Source organism: Lynx canadensis, chromosome A1, assembly GCF_007474595.2.
Source record: "Lynx canadensis isolate LIC74 chromosome A1, mLynCan4.pri.v2, whole genome shotgun sequence".
Classification (NCBI taxonomy): domain Eukaryota; kingdom Metazoa; phylum Chordata; class Mammalia; order Carnivora; family Felidae; genus Lynx; species Lynx canadensis.
In genome coordinates, this window is record NC_044303.2 from 218,889,919 (window position 1) to 218,910,105 (window position 20,187).

Genomic DNA, 20,187 nt, shown 5'->3' on the forward strand with positions numbered 1-20,187 from the left:
TGGAGTCCTAACGCCCAATGTGACTATATTAGAGATAGAGAATTTATGAAAGTAATTAAGTTTAAATGAGATCATATGGATAAGGCCTTTATCTGACAGGAGTAGTGTCCTTATAAGAAGAAATACCAGAAAACTCCCTTTCTCCTGAATGTTCCCTGTCTATCTGCTAATCTGTCTCTCCTGAATGAACAGAGAAAGGAGTCTGTGAGAACATAGCAAGGAGGTGGCTACCTATAAGCCATAAAGAGAGCTCTCAGCAGGAACTGAATCAGCCAGCACCTTGATCTTGGACTTTCCAGCCTCAAAATTGTGACATATTTATTTCTGTTTATTTAAGCCATCCAGTTTGTGATACTATGTTACAGCAGCCCCAGAAAACTAACATGCCCCATCATAACAAGAATGTTTTGGTATTGGTTCCTGATGAACATTAAGACCAATGAACTAGAATAGGGATCCAGAAATAGAATCAACCTATAATGGGGACTTATATTTTTAAAAGAGTATCTGAAATCCTGGAATTAAGATGACTTCATAAAAGATATCTGGGAAGCAGGAAGTTATGTGGAAAAAGTTAAAATTGGATCGATACAACCGGCATACACCAGAATAAACTCAAAAGGAATCAAATTAAAAATATATATATATGTAAGAGTTTAAGTAGAAAATGGAGACATATGCATAATGTTTCTTTAAAAATCTGGGTGAATATTTTTGTTAAAAAATCAGATTTTCAAAAAAAATAAGACTTTCATGTGAAGTATTTTCTTTAATTAGCTAGAGCTGCATATACATTATTTTTCTTATACATTTAACACATATCATTAGATTTAGGAGTCTTAGATCAAACTCATTTTCCGTCAAGTTTCTGACATTGTTTCCTGTTAACTTTTAGATTTTAGAGTTATAGAGTTTGTTGGGGAAAGTTGTCCTGGGAAAAAGGAGGTTGGTTGATGGCTTGGTTTTATCTCCTTGCAAGTATTCTTACATTTTGATCTTTTGGTAAATAAACTTCTGATATTTACTGTAAGAGTAGTATCTATGGATTAGTCTTAGAGGAATTATCATGCTTTAGGATTTTTTATAGTAAACAAATCTCAAATCTACAGATTTATGAATCATGATTCCCTGGAAAATGTCACACAATCCCTAGAATCATCTGAATATAAAACAAAGATGCTTCAAAACCTAAGCTCTTACTTTTGGGTGAAGTGACCCAGAAACTACACTTAGTGACCTCATCTATCCCATTAGGCCAGAGGGAATGTGTCCAATGTGAAACAAGTACCAAGGAACTATGCAGAATGTGCAGATTTCTCCCATCTTTGCCTTTTCTTCTTGCATGATTGTGTATTTCATATTATTAGTAACATTTAATGCTGGGTAATGTCTCTGATTTGTGTGAGTCTGATCTGACAATTCAATTTTTGTGTTACCTTTCACTGGCATTATGAATAGGATTGCTTTACAGGCTCATAAATCATAATAGGGTACTTTTTAGAAGAAAAGGTGAGGGAAAAAAACATAATGAGACTTTGATGACAGAATTATTACATACCCATCCTTTGTATGAGGGAAATGATGGGGTAAATTGTGGGGAGTCTTACCAGTGGAATTTGGAGAAAAGAGATCCAGTAGTTAAATAATTATTAATATAAGACTGAAAGAAGGATAGCAGAATTTCTCTTCCTTGGTCATTGCTAACAGCCTTCGTTCAGTCTAAAAATTTGAAAGAATAAATGAAATGAAGAGAAAACTCTGTATGTAAGACTAGTTTACCTATCCCTGAAAAGCTTTCTTAAGCCGTTGGCTTAAGAAGCCTTATGGCAGTGAAGAAATGTGATATTCACTTACAAGGTAACTCAATTAAGGTCTTCTATTATCTGTAAGAATATACAGATATCTGGAGGCCAAAGAGAGTATTCTTTTAAATAGCTGGATTGTTTTATGAAACAATATCAACAGAAACCGGGTGAGTTATATAGGCACATATTCTTAGAATTAATATTCAGAAGGCACATCACTAATTTTTTATTCTACTGAGTGAAAGGGATTTATGTGAGTTGATACAGATACTCAATAGATTGCACATATTTATGGACAGGAGTTTCCAGGCATATTCCATCTAATCTGCAGCAGTAGATAAATGCTACTGGGCACATCCACCCTGAGAAGGGTAACGGTCCTACCCTTCCCAACATATAAATGGAATCCTTCCTAAGTAGTCAAAATGTTAACCATATAAGTGACTTCCTACTGTCTTTATGATAGCCACAGAGACAAACTTAATTAATTTATTTATGTATTTATTTATTTTAGAGAGTGATAGAATGGGGAAGATGGGAGCAGACAGAGAGAGGGAGAGAGGGAGGGAGAGAGAAAGAGAGAGAGAGAGAGAGAGAGAGAGAGAGAGAGAGAGAGAGAGAGAGAGAATCTTAAGCAGGCTCCATGATTGGCACAGAGCCCAGCACAGTGGTTGATGCAGGGCTCTATCCCACTATCCCACGACCCTGGGATCATGACCTGAGCTGAAATCAAGAATCAGATGGTCAACCAACTGACCCACCCTGGCACTTCAAAACAAATGAATGCAATGCCATTGACAAGGATGTTTCTAGATGTGGTGATAGGGTGGGCTCTTGATCTTGGGTGCCTTGTATAAACTTGCACTTGGGAAGGAAGGGGAATATTCAGGAGAAGGTATTAAAGGTAAAAGAACTACATAATTAGGGGGGAAATTCCACACCTTACAAAAGAAAGGGAGGCTGTAGGGGAGACTTGAAAAGGCCTGTGAGGAAATGACAGCCTGATCAGCTGGGTGGTTTTGTTTATTTAGTTTTTAAAAATGGAGTGAAAAAAGTAAATATATATAGTTTTTCTATTAAAAGTTTGACAGCTTATTATCAAAGTTTGATTGGTGAAGGGAGCAGCCCCAGCCATGCTCCAAACTCCTCAAACACCTTAGCAAATTCACTCTCTATATCCTAGTCTGAACGAACTCAAATCCAATTATGAGGATCCTGATTTATAACAGATAATTCTCAAATAAGGTGCTAAATTTATTGCTTCAATTAAAGCCATAGAACCTGAAAAGGCCTGAATGAAAAGCTAATATCTTGCCTCCTACTGAGAGTGAAATAAAAGTGGAAATCATAAGCTACATTCAATAGTTTGGGGAAAACAGCCTTCTAGTAGTAAACAAGAGGGAGCAGTGGGGTAAAAGCCCACTCGTAAACTGGATTATGTCAAAGAACACAATTAAGGGAACAGAATTCAAGGGGAGTTTACTGTGTTCAGGAGGAGGCTGATTCACTGCCCAAGAAGTGAAGGAGAGAAGGTTCCAAAGATCTTTTGCTCCCATGACTGTCCGTCAGAGCCCCAGATTCTATCTCCACCAAGGCAAAGCTGGCCACCTGACTCAGTGATGAGACTTTCTGGATTAAGGGACACTTCAATGTTTGGAAATCAGCTTGATGATGGAATATATGTATATATACATAATTTTTCATAATAAAAATTTCAAAACTTTCCTAAACATCTTAACTTTTGCATTAATTCAACTATTGATCTCTATATATTTATATGTGTCTCCCATTCTCAATGCATTATAATAATATGCACAGAATCTTAGGATATAGCCAATAGCACTTACGTATAATTAGACAAATAGGCTCAGAATGAATGTAATTTTTGTGGAAATTTGAAGTAGTTTATGTAGATGACCACCAAAAAAAAAAAAAAAGAATACCAAAAACCAAAAACCAAAACCAAAACATAGTTGAAGACTCAAAAACGATTATAAGGCTAAATCAGATGCCTTGGTTATATCCCAAAGATGGTTGCCTGGTTCTAGTTGTGTCAGTAATTAGACTTTGTGTCTGATGGACTGAGATGACAGAAACCCAAGGACAAAATCAAACTACAGGGTCACTGTGCCAAAGAACTGTGCCCCATCTACACAGGAAAGGCATCACTTGAAAACAGCTGTAAGCAAAATTCTCCAGGGCATAGATGTCAAATGGATTGCGTGAGACTTCTCTCCTAGCCTCATGTAGGTATTAACCAGAATGATGCCTAATTCTACACTACCCCTATGCTGTAACAAAACCAGCCTTGAAGAATGCAATTTAAGGTCTTTAGCAAACTCTATCAATTTGGCCTACCTGGATGAATTTCTTTTGATCAACATACATCAATCAAGGTGAATAATTCACAACTATCTTACTGTCCCTAGAATAGTGACCTCATTGAAAACAGAATGAAAAATGCAAATACTTGTTACTTTAAAAAGCTGTAAAAACACAAAGGAAAGTAGAAACAAACCCATAAATACAAAGAAAAACAGATGGTAGCCATTGGGAAGGGGATAGGGGATAGGCAAAATGGGTGAAAGGGAGTCGAAAGTATAGGTTTCAGTTATGGAATGAATAAGTCACAAGGATAAAAGGTGCAGAATAGGAAACACAGTCAACAGTATTAAAATAGTGTCGCCTGAGCATAGCATAACGTATACAGACCTGTTGAATCACTATATTGTATATCTGAAACTATCATAACATGGTGTGTCAACTGTACTTCAGTTATATACATAAATTTATAAAAAGCTGGGATATTTTAGTTAAATTAGTGGGCCTTCAAATTGAATTATGAAAGGAAGGAAGATTTCTAAAATCTGGTTGGTGGAGAATGCAATTGCCTAACTGTGTAACTTTTTACCTCTTCAACACGCTTTTTCTTTTGTTTTCCTAATCTAGTGTTCCCAAGCCTGAGATTAAATAAGCATTCCAAGTAAATTGAAGCCCTGAAACATCGTATCAGTAACTTTATTTTTGACAGTGTATATTCCAGAGATACTTTAGGCTGGGTCATAAGTTTACCTCATCTGGCCTCATTAAGGCTAATTGTGAATCCCTCTATTATGACAGTTCTAGGATTCTCTATTTGTCAAAATAAAGTTAGATGACTGGGAGTAGGGACCAAGAGCAATTTCTAGTGAATGTAATGTTATTATTAGCTTTGTAGCAAATTGTACATCTGCTGAGCTGGAAAGTCTGAATTAGAGGGAAGGTAGAAGGTATGGAGTCACATTACCCTGGCTGTAGGGGGGACTGCCATTTCTCACTGGAAAATTCAAATCCCAGTGGTCCTTTTGCATATTACTTGGTAAAAAGATTTTGGAGAAAATTTTGTAAGACAAATATTTTTTAAAAACTTAAAAATATATATAGCAAGGGGATATTAAACTGAAAGGAATACAAATGGGAAAAAAAGAGTTAAAGCAGCTAGACCATGATTCATCGCTGACCTGAATACTGGGGAAATGCTCCTAGGGAAAGAGACAGGTGACCTGGTCTAATTTCCTTGCAAATTGCTAACTGAAAGTCATCCTAAAGAGACTCTTAATATTGTCTTGAAAGTAGAAGAGTCCTTATTTATCAAAACTCTTAGCCAAATATCCTTGGCCTAGGATTCCTTATAGTATAACACAGCTAAAATCCAAGGATTTAGGTATACATGGTTTTCTGAAAATATTATATAAAATCTTTAAATTTTTTTATGTTTATTTTTGAGAGAGAAAGAGAGAGACAGAGTGTGAATGGGGGAGAGGGAGACACAGAATTCGAAGCAGGCTCCAGGCTCTGAGCTGTCAGCACAGAGCCCAACGCGGGACTCAAACTCACAAACTGTGAGATCATGACCTGAGCTGAAGTTGGACACTCAAACGACTGAGCCACCCAGGCGGCTCTATATAAAATCATAAGCCATCTTGGTATAAAATGGAAACATTCAGAGCGCCTGGGTGGCTCAGTCGGTTGAGCCAGGTTTTGGCTCAGGTCATCATCTCACAGTTTGTAAGATCGAGCCCCACATCAGGCTCTGGGCTGACAGTGCAAAGCCTGCTTGGGATTCTCTCTCTTCCTCTCTCTCTGTCCCTCCCCCACTGCCTCTCTTTGCCACTCTTTCTCAAAATAAATAAATAAACATTAAAAAAAACTCCCAGCTGTATCTGAACCTCTTTGTTTGCCTTTCATGTTATTAGTAAAGTATAATCCTGGGTAAGAACTGATCTGTATGACTCTGATTTGACAGTCTGATCCTCTGTTTGCTCACATATTCATATGTTTTTTCCTCTTTATGAACCATTTCCTCTTCCATATCAAACTGTATTATTCTTTGTCTTTGAAATTTAAACATTACAACCAGATTTTCAAAATTCTGGAGTCCCATTCGCCCTACTTTTTGTGGGATTTTTATTTTATTTGAAATTACAAGTTCAGTTTATTTGCTTCCACATCATAAATGCTCCTTTTATAGTTTTTTTCAATTCTTGTAATCTACTTCCTTCTAAACTACTATTATACAGAATTTAGCTTTGCTGTGCCACTCTTTGTCTTATTTCATTCATTTTAAAATACCACTTCGTTCAAAAAAAATTCTTAACAATAATTTGCAACTTCAATTCTTTGCTTTCGTTATTACACTAAGTATTCACCATGCCAATTTGTTTAATGCATTGATCATATTTTCAAATTCCTATGATATTCTCTGATTTTATGAGAAGTTGTTTTAATTTTTTAAATATTTATTTTTGACAGAGAGAATGTGAGTAGGGGATGGGCGGAAAGACAGCAGGAGAGAGAACCTGAAGTGGGCTCTCTGCTGACAGCACAGAGCCTGATGTGGGGCTGGAACCCACGAACTGTGAGATCACAACCTGAACCGAAGTTGGACACGTAACTGATTGAGCCACCCAGGCACACCTTAAATTTTTGATAATAAAAATTATAAAACTTTCCTAAACATCTTAATTTTTGCATTAATTCAACTCCTGATTTACTTCGGAGGTTTCTGGTTTTTGGGTTTTGGGTTTTTTTGGGTTTTTTTTGAAACAATGTTTTCATGTGTCTGATTCTTTATTTTATTTATCCTTTCAGAGAAAATCCTCTGCTTGATCAGTATTTAAAATTAAAATGGGGCACCTGGGTGGCTCAGTCAGATAAGCGTCCCATTTCGGCTCAGGTCATGATCTCACAGTTTGTGGGTTAGGGACCCGCATCCGGCTCTGTGCTGACAGCTCAGAGCCTGGAACCTGCTTTGAATTCTGTGTCGCCCTCTCTCTCTGCCCCTTCCCTGCTCACACTTTGTCTCTCAAAAATAAATAAATGTTGAAAACAAAATAAAATTGAAATGAAGTTTATTAGTGATTTGACTGCTGTACAAATCATTCAGGACTAGGTAAGGAATACAGAAAATATTAAAATATAGAGTAGTTTAATTTTGCCCATTGAGGGGACCAGATAAGAGGGATAAGGAGAGAAGTCTTTCCAGGGATGTCCAAGGTAGAATGATTGTTTTTATGATGAAGAACTATTTAAAGTTTTGTGCAGCTGTTAACAACTGGTACTATTTTATTTACCCCCTTTGTGTGGTAAAGATGAGACACAATATCCTTGTTCGCTATGACATCGATTTCAGTGCTCTGTACATGTGTATTCCATAACTTAATAGCGCCCAATGGCTTCTACTACTTTCTCACTTCAGAAAAGGGTTAGTGTAGAATCTTGTTATTTCTGTGTACCTCTTAGAAGGCATTTGAGAATAACTGCAGATCAGTTTGGCTCTTCTTTCGGATAATTTTCCTTGGCAGATAGTTTTCTAAGTTGTTGACGTGTATACTAACATTTTCTAACTTCCAGCACAGATATGTATCATAGCTCTTATTTTCACATAAAATCGGTGTTTTTTATGTTAAGTTAGGAAGGAGGTCAGAATCAGATGCCAATATTCAACTCCCAAGTTACCTAGAAGTAGGTTTAGTTGCCTAAATGCATTTCTATATTATATATTCATATCCTAAGAATATCACATCATTGTCACTGAAAAATAATTGGTTAATAGTGACCACACATTGTGAAAATGACTCTACATGCATTATTTCACTTCATTTTTACAACACATACAAGATAATATAGTAGATAACTGATGGTTGCCCTCTTAACAATAATTAACCCTCTTTGCCTCCTTGGCGACCCCCTGACAAACCCACTTTAGGAACTAAACATCTTCCAGAAAAGTTACTCCACACCTAGTTCAAGGAGTGAAGGCCTTTACTTAAGTTAATGCTGATCAGAATTGTCCGTTTTTCTGAGAACACTGCATTATTCTGGAGTAGGCATCTGACCTTATCTAGTTGAATCATAGTAAATTTCAACCATTTTCTGAGAAGGTAGGAATTGTCCTAAGGACAGAATGACATGGGTGTTTTAAGGACTAAAATTCACACCACCATTTTTGCTATCATATGGAGTACAGCCTCAGACTGGACCCAAAACTCAGAGAAACAAAGAATGAGAAGGAAGCAGGACTCCAAATGAATTGTGAAATTTTGGATTAAAGTGTGCCTTAGTGCTAGCTTATAAAAAGTCTACTCAGCTACCTGGTTTTTTGATTTGGTTTCTTTCCTCTAATGCTATTTAACACCTCTGCCCCATCTTTTGCCACTGTGCACCATTAAGTTCGGTGATTGTTATCACCTTTCCTGGGTATCTTTGATGATTTTCCTTGTTCCTCTGTGAGGCCATTTGATGCTCTATGACACAAGTGTTGGCAAAGGTCTCTTATCCATTAAAGAGTGCTGCTTGGAATTTTTTCTCAGGGAAATGGAACATCCCTTAAAATTATGAGAGGGACACAGTTTCATCCATGTCTACAATCTGAGACAGATGACATGTTCTCTACTCAATCCCATTTTAACCTAACACGCCAGAAATTTCTCTTATTCTTCTTCCAATAAATTCATACATAAACGGACCCTTTAAGTACTCATTAAAAAACTTACACTGATGTGGACACATGAGTGACTCAGTTGAGTGTAGAGATACTTAAGGATAAAATCTTTTTTAAAAAAGGAATACCAATGCATTTCATATAGTAATTGTGCGACCTGGTGTCCTCAATTATTGATTTTTATTTAAATGATTATATAATTCTTATACTGCCTGCTTCATGTCTAATTTTGACATGAAGCACCCGAAAATGTTTTATAAATTTGACAATAATTTGACAAAATTTGACAACTATTTGACAATAATTCACCCAAAAATGTTTTATAAATCACAGACTGCTACCCTGGTAGATATTTTTGTTTCAAGATACTAAAAGGGAACAATAATTCAAATTGGAGGTCTTTTTTGCAATAATTATCTATTGAAAAATTTGGGGTATGTTGGAAAAGAATATAATGCTAGTTTCATATTTGCACAAAATTGCCCTCAGCTCACAGTATGATGTAAACAAGATTTGAGTGAACGCTAGAGACCAAGGGCATGGAGATCACAAGAAATACTTTTATAGTTATAGGTTAAACCAACTCCTTGACCCAAATGTAATATAAGAAATATTTATAAGTATTTTATTTGTTAAAAAAATCAACTACAATTAAACATATTTTATGCAATTATTTTTGTTACTATATGTGCTCATTAAAATATGTGTTGTCTAGCATTACTTCATTTATTCAATAGTAATAGTGACAACCCAAAATACCAAGAAGTATAGATTAGAAGGGGTAATGCACAGTCACAGTGTTTTGGGCTGGGTACAAGAACTATAAAGCTTCTCTCGTAGCATGATTTATATTTTCCATCTACTGAAAGACATGATCTCCCAATGATATATATTTTTTAGTGGTACCTAGACCCCCATCACCAACACCAGGACTGCTTTTATTGGCAGAAGATTAGCTATCCCAAGTAACAAATCACTTCATTTCTGAGAGACACATGGGCTCAAAACCAACACCATCATCGATTTCCAAGTTTCAAGGTTGTGTAATGGGAATTTCTTAAAACTTAGCCTTCAGCTAATTTTATTAAAAGTAAATCTTGGCAGCAGCAATATTCAGATTTCTGTAACTCTTGCTGGCTTTTCCTACGGGTTACATCAGTTTTCTGCTTAAATAGAATTAAAGATATTCTAAGATATTTTGGAAACTAGAGAAACCTAATGAGTGATTTCATTTTTTAAATTTGTATTTTATTGGCCCTGTTTGTGAATATCTGAATTCACTGTATTATTTGCAACTGCTGTTTATTTCCCAAAGATTGGCAGTTTAAATAGGGTCGTAGGAGCCAAATTCTTTCTCAAATAAAACAAACTCTGTTTTTTTTCCTAAATCTTTATACTTTTTCAAAATAAAATATTTTCAAGAAAATAAATAAAACAGTGGCTTCTTCATACTATGTGAATAAGAAGAGTGATATGGAAAAGGAGAATGTTTTAGGTAGAGACTTTTTTAGGTCCAAGGCATCCTTTGAGAATCCATGGAATTGTGTAAATCTGCACTTTATAAGAGTGGAACTTTGTTTCCTCAGACTTTGAGCCCAATTAGCCTTTTATGTGCTGTCTCCCAGGACAGAGCTACTAATAAATAAGGTCCCTCTGGATTCCTGAATTCTGATTCAAATTCTGTCCTTGATTCCAGAAGGCCTCAGTATTAACGATGGAAACAAAACTGATCGGGAATCTAAAGTTAAGTGACTTACAAGAAGTTGTTGAGTTAGTGGAAGCAACCAGCACTCTCCTGCAGATAGATGGGCTAGTCTGTCATAACATGACTGATTTGAATAAGTAGAAAATATGGTGTATGAAGCATTTAACTTCAGTTAATAATTAATTACACTTGAAGGTTCACTTTAGAAGATTCTAACAGCACTATATGGTCCTAAAGTTTTAAAGACAGTAATGATAAATCCAAAGATTTTTCTTTTTACTATCACATTATGTGGGGCACTCATGAATTCTGACAACAAGGGACACATAATATGATTCTTTTTTTGCAGAGTTACAGCACCTTGTGTGTGTTTTTCTGCTTTCACTCTGCAGTTCAAAATTGGGCTGTGCAGCCTGAACAGGTGCAGAGTGATGAGCTCTTTGAGCAGCTCTCCATGCATTCTGGGACTGGTTGAGAACCATTGGATAGATACAGTCCTACCTTGCCAAGAAGAAAATCTCCCCAAACAGGAACAGATGTTAATATGGGCAAAATGTTCTGTAACAATAAAATTTTTATTTAAACATTTATAGGAATTCTTTTATTCCCCAAAATGTTTTAGCATTCCAGTTTATGCAAGAATCATTTTGCTGCAGAATTTCTGTCATTTCAAGGTAACCAGTAAACTGCTGCATAATAGAGAATAATAAAATTTAGAAAATAATCTCTTTAAATTTTTATATGTGGATCTCACAAACTATGCAGTTTGGTTTAAAGATTTGATTTAAAGTAATCCTATAATAAGAAATTATGTGAAGCTTAGTTGGATAGATATAAATTTGATGAATCTTTGAAAGTCTTTGTACATAAATTGGTCTTCAAGGCAATTCACACTGTCAGGTGCACTTCCAATCATTTCTCAACTCCTTAGGAATTTCCATTGCCACAACATCTTGGATTAATTTAAATGCACTCTTGAAAATAAGAATCACATTTTAAAACTGTTCCTCTACTCAAATATAAGTTGAATGAATAATTTTCAGGGCACGATGTTAATATTGAGTCATTACTAGCTGTCACTAGCTTTGGAATACTTCTAAGTTGTTTTAGGTGATCCTGTCCCCCTAATAAATAAATGTGTTAATGATAATTAATGACCAACAAAAAGATGATTTGGGACTATTTTTACTTGTGGAACATTTATTTAGCACAGAATATTCAGCAGACAGCTACTAATTTAAATAAGTGTTCCAGAAACTGCCAGGTATTCAGTTTTAGATGTGACACTATCATAATTTAATTTTAAAAACTGATATATAAATGCATGTTAGCACATATATGTTTTAATTATTACTGCTTCTGTGTTTTACATCTGCTGTATCTTCTGTCATTTGAAAAACATGGAAATAATTTAAATAAAAATAAATTTTTGAATTTTAAACAAAAAAAAAAATAATCTCAAACACAAACTTGTCATTTTTTTTTCTGAAATTGGTAACTACGCACTATATTCTTTGTGAGTTTAAATATAAATTCAAAGAAAATATTTGAATTCCATTCCGTGCATTGTATATGGCACCAAAAGAGTTGAATGAATACAAACCTGAATTATAGTTCCATCTAGTATGCAATATATATCTGATTAATTGAAAGCTTCAAATATTAACTGTCACTGCCATATAAACTCAAATTACTTCTTTAGACCAACAAGTATAATAATGACAGTATGCCAAACGTTAGATATTTGCCAAGTTAAAGTAGGCATTTATGTCAGAATGCAGGCAAACAATCTAAACAATTTAACTCAGCTTCTGAAGTCAGAAGGAATATTAAATACTGCTTTACTGCAAGCTTGTAAGGCCCAAAAGATTGTCTGCAGTGGGATCCCTTTTAAAGAATAGGCCAGAGATACATAAAAAGACAGAGATCCAGGCTACACCAGTTAGTCACTGTGGTTTATTTGAACAATTGTATGTGAGCAGAGTGGACACATAACCTACAGTAAAAGGCAGCTGTGGTTAGTAATTTTCAGGTTTTGGACTTATTTAAAGTCATCCAATTTCATTTTTATTCTGCATTGAATGAAAAGAATTACATATTAACTAGAAGGAAAAGAACACTTTTCATTCTAGAAAATTAGCAATTGAACATAGTTTACTTAGAGTATGAACTCTGTCTAAATGAGGAATAGATTAGTATGCTATATAATTGTTAGTCAAAGTGTTAATACAAAGAAATAACAAATATTAATCAATATATGAAATTTGAACACCAGGGGTTCAAAAGATTGATAAATACTGCAACTCAGAACAACAAAAGGAAAGGATCCTCACTAAACCAATATTTATATCCACCCTTACCAAAGACTTTCAGCAATCTTACAGTGTTTAAGGATTTTAATGTTATTAGCATAGCTGCACATATAAAATTTTGACTTGACATTTATTAATGTGGGTCTTTGTTAGTCATTAGTAAATTGTATGTCATTTATTACCTAATCATAATTGTCATTCTTAATAAATTCTGTATTGCCTTTCTAAATCCTGAGTTATTGAGGCTGCTCAGATATTATCTGGTAATTATTTAAACTGGGTTGATTAAGATGAATGACTCAAGAGAAGTAAATCGAATTTAAGAGAAAACATGGCTAATAACTATTATCCCATGACTACACAATGGATTATAAAGGCATTTTGAATTTGTCTTCTATTTTGTGTGTTTCTGCTCCATTTCAATCCCTTACCATTAAATTCAGGAGTTGAGCAGTGCAAACTACTGCAATAAGAAAAGAATAATGGATTATTCGAGTATAATAATCTTGAGGTGGGTTAATTTCAAGTGACAATTTGAAGCTGACTTGGGGAATCTTGTTGAAATACTGAACCTGGATGTGTTAGAAAATTAGTTGTTTTTTTTTTTTTTTTTTTTTCTTTGCAATCTTTTCACCATCAGGTCTGGATTAGTTGATCTCTGTGTGCACTAAAACACAGGGTAGCAGAAAAGGGAGACGAATGCACAGGACATTTCCAAAAGCAAAGCAAAAGAGGAAATGCTATACCGGCATGGAGAGACTTTGGAAATAAAACGAGGTGATTAAAGTACTCAAAGACATCCAGATAGGTGAGGGAAGAGTACAGGAACATAAAAGCTGGGACTCCATGCATCCAGCAGTGATGGAGTAACAGCAAAGACAAAGTTAAAGATGAAAACAAACTAGTAAGTACCAACTGGTAGTTTGATCTTCCTTGGCCTCCATTTGGTGTTCAAGGGGCTAATATGCCACACGAAAGACAACTGTGCTAAGAGAATTAGTAGTTGCTCGATAATGTGAGGTCACCCAAGGAAGCCACATAATACACAATACCTCATGTTTGAAGGAAAAAGAGAAGCAGGTGGACTTCTACAGTGAGTGTTAACATGATATCCAAATGACATGGGAATAATGGTCATACAGTGAGACTCCTCTGTGCAAAATCACAAGGATGCAGTTCTGATTATCCACCGTGCAGCAAATTCAACAAAGAGAAAAAAAAATCATTTGGACCACAGTCTTTACCACCATGAGGGTCCTATTCCTGGGAGGAAAGATTAGAAAGGTGGATATATGCCTGATAAAGAGAAGGGATATGAATTGAATGCATTTTACTAATAGGAACTGGGATCACATGAAGGAAAGACAGTTTTGATCTCTTCACAGTAAAAAGTTTCAACTTGTAAGAAGATACTGGCTGACTAATTAGTCAATTCAATGACCAAGATCAACTGGCAATTTTACCAAGTTAACTGGTGAAGTCAATCCAACTGTACTATTTCATTAGTACTTTTCCCCAACTCCAGGGAAAAGAGAGTTGCAACAGTATTCAAAGTTTCACTGTGGAAAATTACAGAAAGAGAAGAAGGAGATAGCCTATTTCTACTGACCATCCTTCGCACTGATTTTTCAACAGAGAAAAAATTTAACAGTTGCACACAAGTAATAGCTTAAAAAAAGCATTAATATATTTCTAAAAAATGACCCATTATTGATAATGAATGGCTTACTTTTATCTTAATCCCCCAATATTTTAGGTTTTAGAGGGCAACATTTAACTACTATACCCTGCTAAATTTGCTCCAGATCTTAACCCCTTACTACGTAATTACTTTGTGCTGTCCTTTAGAAAAGCAATTTAATTCAACCTTCTGTTTTTTCTTTTAACAGACTAGTCATTTCCTCTTTGTTTTTGGAGTCAGGAAACCTTTCATACATTTCTAGAAGATACAGAAAGTGGTTTTGAAAGTGTACACAATACTGCTAAATCAGGAAACAAACACATGAAAACTTTTAACATGGTCACAATTTACTATAAACTATCTCTAACAAAGAGAATTTTGTGATTACCAAAGTCACCTAATTTGTAATTCATTTACTGCTAAACACTGTGGTTGAAAATATCCACTCTGGTTTCCAGCAAGGACCATCTTTGAAAGAGAATCCTTAAAAGTTTGAAAGCGGTGTATAGGGGGACAAACACTTTGTATTTTTTCTCCCCGAATTCTAATGTAATCGTCCATGTAATTCTATCTCTGCTGAAAGTAGGTTCCATTTTTGTTACTCGGATTTGAATTAACTGAATTTTCTTGAACTCTTTCGAGAGGTTTCTCAGGAATGCGTGGAGGTAGGAAAGAATGCTTTCAAGCTTTGCCATTCCATGGCTGGGCTTCTCTTGCTACAGTGGAGAAAGTAGCCACTTTGTGTAGCTCCACTGATACTGAGAAGCCAACCTGGGGCAAAAGAGCTTGGGCGGCTCCCAGGCTTCCCTTTTTCCTTCTTAGACGGCTTCATGGGTCACTGTCATCAAGATACACAGCCCTTGATTTCCAAGGAGAAAAACAATGAATTTATCTTTGCAAACTTAATTTTAGTAGAACTCTCTGTAAACTGACCTGTTTAAGTCACTCTGGCAAACTTTGTGCCTTCTTTATTGAATTTCACTAGTACTTAAAACCTGTTCTACTGCCATCCTGGATACAGCAGTTTCCTCTCTGGGGTGACCTTGTCCTCCCTGCAGTGATAATTTACTCCACCAAGTCTAGATCCTTTCCATCTCCTCCCTACCACAGCTTAAAGACTCCTTACATCAGGAGAACATATCTGAAACATCTAAGGTCACCTTTGTCTTCTAGGGACTCTGAAAATTGAAATTTTAGGATTGTTGTGCCTCTGGAAATGTTGCAAAGTTCAGAACCAAACTCTCTCCATGTTTTCCACATATCAAATGTCTTTCTAGGCATGACTTCATATGAAAGTTTATGGGGAAAACTACTTTCCAAAAGATTCCTGGGATGTTATGGAGATCTCAAGTTTGACAGGTTGCATTCTCATACAGAATTTGAAAATATTTTCCTTGAATTTAAATCACAGAGGCTCAGAGGGTCAAAAGATACTTAGAGGTTATTTAATTAAAATTCCTAGCAAACATTTGAAAGCTTACACACATTTTAGGAACTCTCAGAGTCCACTTTTTGCATTCCTGCATGTTTGCTTAATACCCTGTCCTTTGCTGTGTCCTGTCACGCATCACAAATACTTATTAGAACATAGTCTGATTACCTGTACATCAATGTCACCAAATAACAAGCTCTTTGAGAAAGAGCACTGTATCCTCTTTACTCTGTTGGTCTAGCACATAGGAAACCACCTGGAATAAAGTACATGCACATGAAACAGTCTTTCTCCACCCCACCACCCATTTCTAATCTTGCATTCTCTGTAATTTCTTTACTTTTTCTCCCCTTACAGGTCTTATCAACATTTACATTGTATATATTTTAATTATCTTTTCCATGTATGGTATTGGGAGAAATAAACCTCACGTGGGCTGGGATATTTTTGTTTTCTTTGTACATTATGCATTGAATAGTGTCTGTCCCATAACAGATGCTCAGTGAGTATTTCTTTTGTAAATAAATGAATGCAGGGTGGGGGAAAATGAGTGAATGAGACAAAAAGAACAAGGGTTTACATATGGACAAATATGTAATCACAAAGATTATCTTTAAAAGGAGAACTTAAGCAAATGTACTTATTCTTAAACTTTATGCCACAGGTTACAAAACACTGTCCTGTTGACTTCTTTTTTTGGTCCACACGGATTTTTTTTTTCTTTTTCTTTGTTTCTTTTTTTTTTCCTTTTTGCAGAGGATGGAGCATGTTATTGCCAACTGATTTCATGTTATGAACACACACACAGAAAAACCTAGAGTTTTTTGGTTGTTTTTAAAGAAACGTAAGATGTGGCTACATTTAACATCATTGCCAGTTGCTGAATTAGAGTTCACCCCTCAATTCTGCACACGTCCTACAATTCCCTATTGTCTTCTATTATCTTCTCTTTGCTCAGTTATGTTAGCACTATGGATATTCACAGTTTTCATCCATACTCTGCAGAGAAATTGAGTTGTTGCAATCACCAATTATTTTTTTAGAATACTAGTTATTGTAAGACACTATTGTGATATTTCGCTACTGTTGTGTGACAAATTACCACACATTTAGTAGTGGAGGAAATCAGACATTATCTCATAGTGTGCATGGATCAGGAGGCCAGGCATGAGTTAGCAAGGTCCTCAGTTCAGGCTCTGAGCAAGTTAAAATCAAGGAACCAACTGGAGCTATTGTCTCATCTCAGGCTCAGTACTCTTGCAAGCTCCCATAGTGTTGGCAGGAACCACTTACCCTGTGGCTGCAGAAGCAAGGCCCTATGGGTGCAATTCTACATGTAGTTCACAACCTGGCCATTTGTGTCCCGCCTCAAGTTTAACAGGAGACTCTCTCAGGACGCTTAATCTAAGATGTCAAAGGATTAGGTCAGTCCCACCCAGATTAATCTTCTATTTGATTACCAAAAAGTTAGCTGATTAGCAACCTAATCATAGGAGTGACACTTTGTAATATTCACAAGTTCTGCCCACCCTCACGGGGAAGGATTATATAAAAGTGTGCGTCACAGGAGACCACTGTGGAATTCTGTCTACCTCAACATTTAACTGAAACTGTAAATCCTGGGCTGGATATTATTAACAAGCTCCCAGATCTGTGAAACTTACAAACTTAAATCTTAAAAAAGAAATGTTGCTAGGGGCGCCTGGGTGGCTCATTCGGTTAAGCATCTGACTTCGCTCAGGTCATGATGTTGCAGATGTTGCAGTTCATGAGTTCAAGCCCCACGTCGGGCTCTGTGCTGAGAGCTGAGAGCCCGGAGCAGGCTTCAGATTCTGTGTCTCCCTCTCTCTGTGCCCCTCCCCCGCTCATGCTGTCTCTGTCTCAAAAATAAACACTAAAAAAAAAAAAAAAAAAAAAAAAAAAAAAAATTAAAAAAAAAGAAATGTTGCTCTAAGCTTACTGTGTCTTTGAATAAACTTTTGAGTAAAAATATTTTCACACAGGAGTCATTTGAAACTACAATAGGCATTGCCTCTGCTTTCCCAAACCTAAGTAAGATCATGAATCTATGTTACTGTACTGTACACGGGCCCATGTTTAGCATAGGATGGTTATACCCAAGGGAAGTTTAGTGTGTCACATAGAAGGTTATACAATATAAATATACAAGAATTGGCGATATTACATTTATCAAGTGCCCCAATCGAGACAATCTGGTTACTTGTAATACCACTATATTCCTTACATATGTCATTTTCATGAAGTTTTGTACTACAAAAGTTTACACACACACCCTGCTGCCTTATTTAATTTTCAGTGTAAATTTGTTTCTGCTTCTCACTAGGTGCAAAGATAGTTATCGGTTTATCCAGAATACACAGAATTTTCCTTGAGAAGGAGCCTGTAGAAGGTTTTCTTTCTTTTATTTTTACAGATTCTATCCCATCTCTTTACAAGTCAAACCGCCATGCTGTAAGTTCAAAGAATCACTTAGGTTAAGACTCATTTGACTCCGTACTTTTTAAAATATGGTTTTACCCTTGAACCACAAAAGAAATGTTATCACTGCTCTAATCCCAGAAAGGGTAAAAGATGAAGAATTTTAGTCCCTGCTAACAAACTGCTAATAACTCAACTCATCTCCCAAGAAATATTACTTTGGAATGATTTCCTTTTTAGATGTTTTCATTATTAGTATCAATACATTATTTCGAGGTAGGAGCAAACTGCCTGTTTCAATGCAGGATGTGTAAAAAGAATGAGATTTCTCAAGTGAATCTGTAAGCAAAGTACACGGTTAGGAATTATGGTTCCGAAAACCCTGCACTGAATTATGCTATGATACAAAATGTGAAAAAATCATAACTCAGTTCTTGTTATGAAAATGAGATGTGCTAAGAATCTTAAAATAAAGGGAGAAAAATCTTTTCAAACTAATGTCTTACAGGTATGGAGTTGATTTTTTTCCCCTGTACTGAGATCCAAAACATTTGGCTACTTATATTTACCTCTCTAAATATACAAACTGAGAGTCTGAATGCCACAAATTTATAGTGTTATTTAATATTATAATTATTAGCTACTATAATGTATATAAAGCTAACTTCACCATCTAATTTAGGACCATGCTGAAAATCCCACCTTATGTATCATCGAGATTTTACTGGTTGGAAAGTATTTTTACACAAATGTTATCTTGTATATTCCTACTAATTCCATTTAGGTTAGAATATTTTGGAATGTCTTATTATAAAGGGGGTGGGGCTCCTTGGTACATGCGGTGCAGATTTCTGAGAGGAAGTTTGTCGGTGATGGCATCTTCAAAGCTGAACAGAATGAGTTTCTCACTCGGAGCTGGCTGAAGATGGCGACTCCTGGGTTGGGGTCCGAGTTACATCAACCAGGACAGAAATCATTATCTTGGCCAACAGGACGCAGGATGTTCTTGGGGAGAAGGACCTATGGATTCAAGAATTGACTGCTGTGGTTCGGCAGAGGTTTGGTTTCCCTGTAGAGTTTTTATGCGGTGTAGAGCTTTATGCTGAAAGGTGGCCCCAAGAGGTCAGTGTGCTGACCCAGGCAGAGTCTCTGTGTTACAAACCCCTAGGAGGCCTCGCCATGTGGAAGGGCTGCTGTGGCCCGTGCTGCCGGTCATCAAGGAGAGTGGGGCCAAAGGCTGTGAGGTGCTGGTGTCCGGGAAACTCTGAGGACAGAAAGCTAAACCCAAGAAGTTTGTGGATGGCCTGATGATTCACAGTGGGGGCTCCGTTAACTACTACACTGACACTGCTCAGACAGGGTGTCCTGGGCATCAAAGTGAAGATCATGCTTCCCTGGGACACAAGTGGTAAGACTGGCCCTAAGAAGTCCCTGACAGATCATGTGAGCGTTGTGGAAATCAAAGATGAGATACTTCCCACCACCCCCATCTCAGAACAGAAGGGTGGGAAGCCAGATCCGCCTACTGGGACACAGCCAGTACCAACTGCATAACAGGGTCGCCTCAGCAGCTAGATCTGGAGTCTGGATTTTGCTCTGCAAAGACCATTAATAAAATCTTTGTAAAAGAAAAAAAGTTACCAGAAATAAGGGGAAAAAAGATTTATTTAACGTTATTAAGATTAATTTTATGGAAAACATTTCACCAAAAATGTTTTTGCGACATTTAACAGCAACTCTTAGTCTATTAGAGTTTGAGTGTCTAATTGTTGTTGTAGTTACAAAGCCCTATATGTATTTGTACTGTTTCTCATTTAATGACTATTGCTTT

The 20,187-nt window shown here is 36.2% G+C and overlaps 2 pseudogenes; one reads left to right on the plus strand and one right to left on the minus strand.

Moving 5' to 3' along the window:
* Window positions 1-18,386, minus strand: part of LOC115524037 — a 122,763-nt pseudogene extending 104,377 nt beyond the window's left edge.
* On the plus strand, window positions 18,385-19,910 carry LOC115524125 (annotated as a pseudogene).
* Window positions 19,911-20,187: the final 277 nt, after the last annotated feature.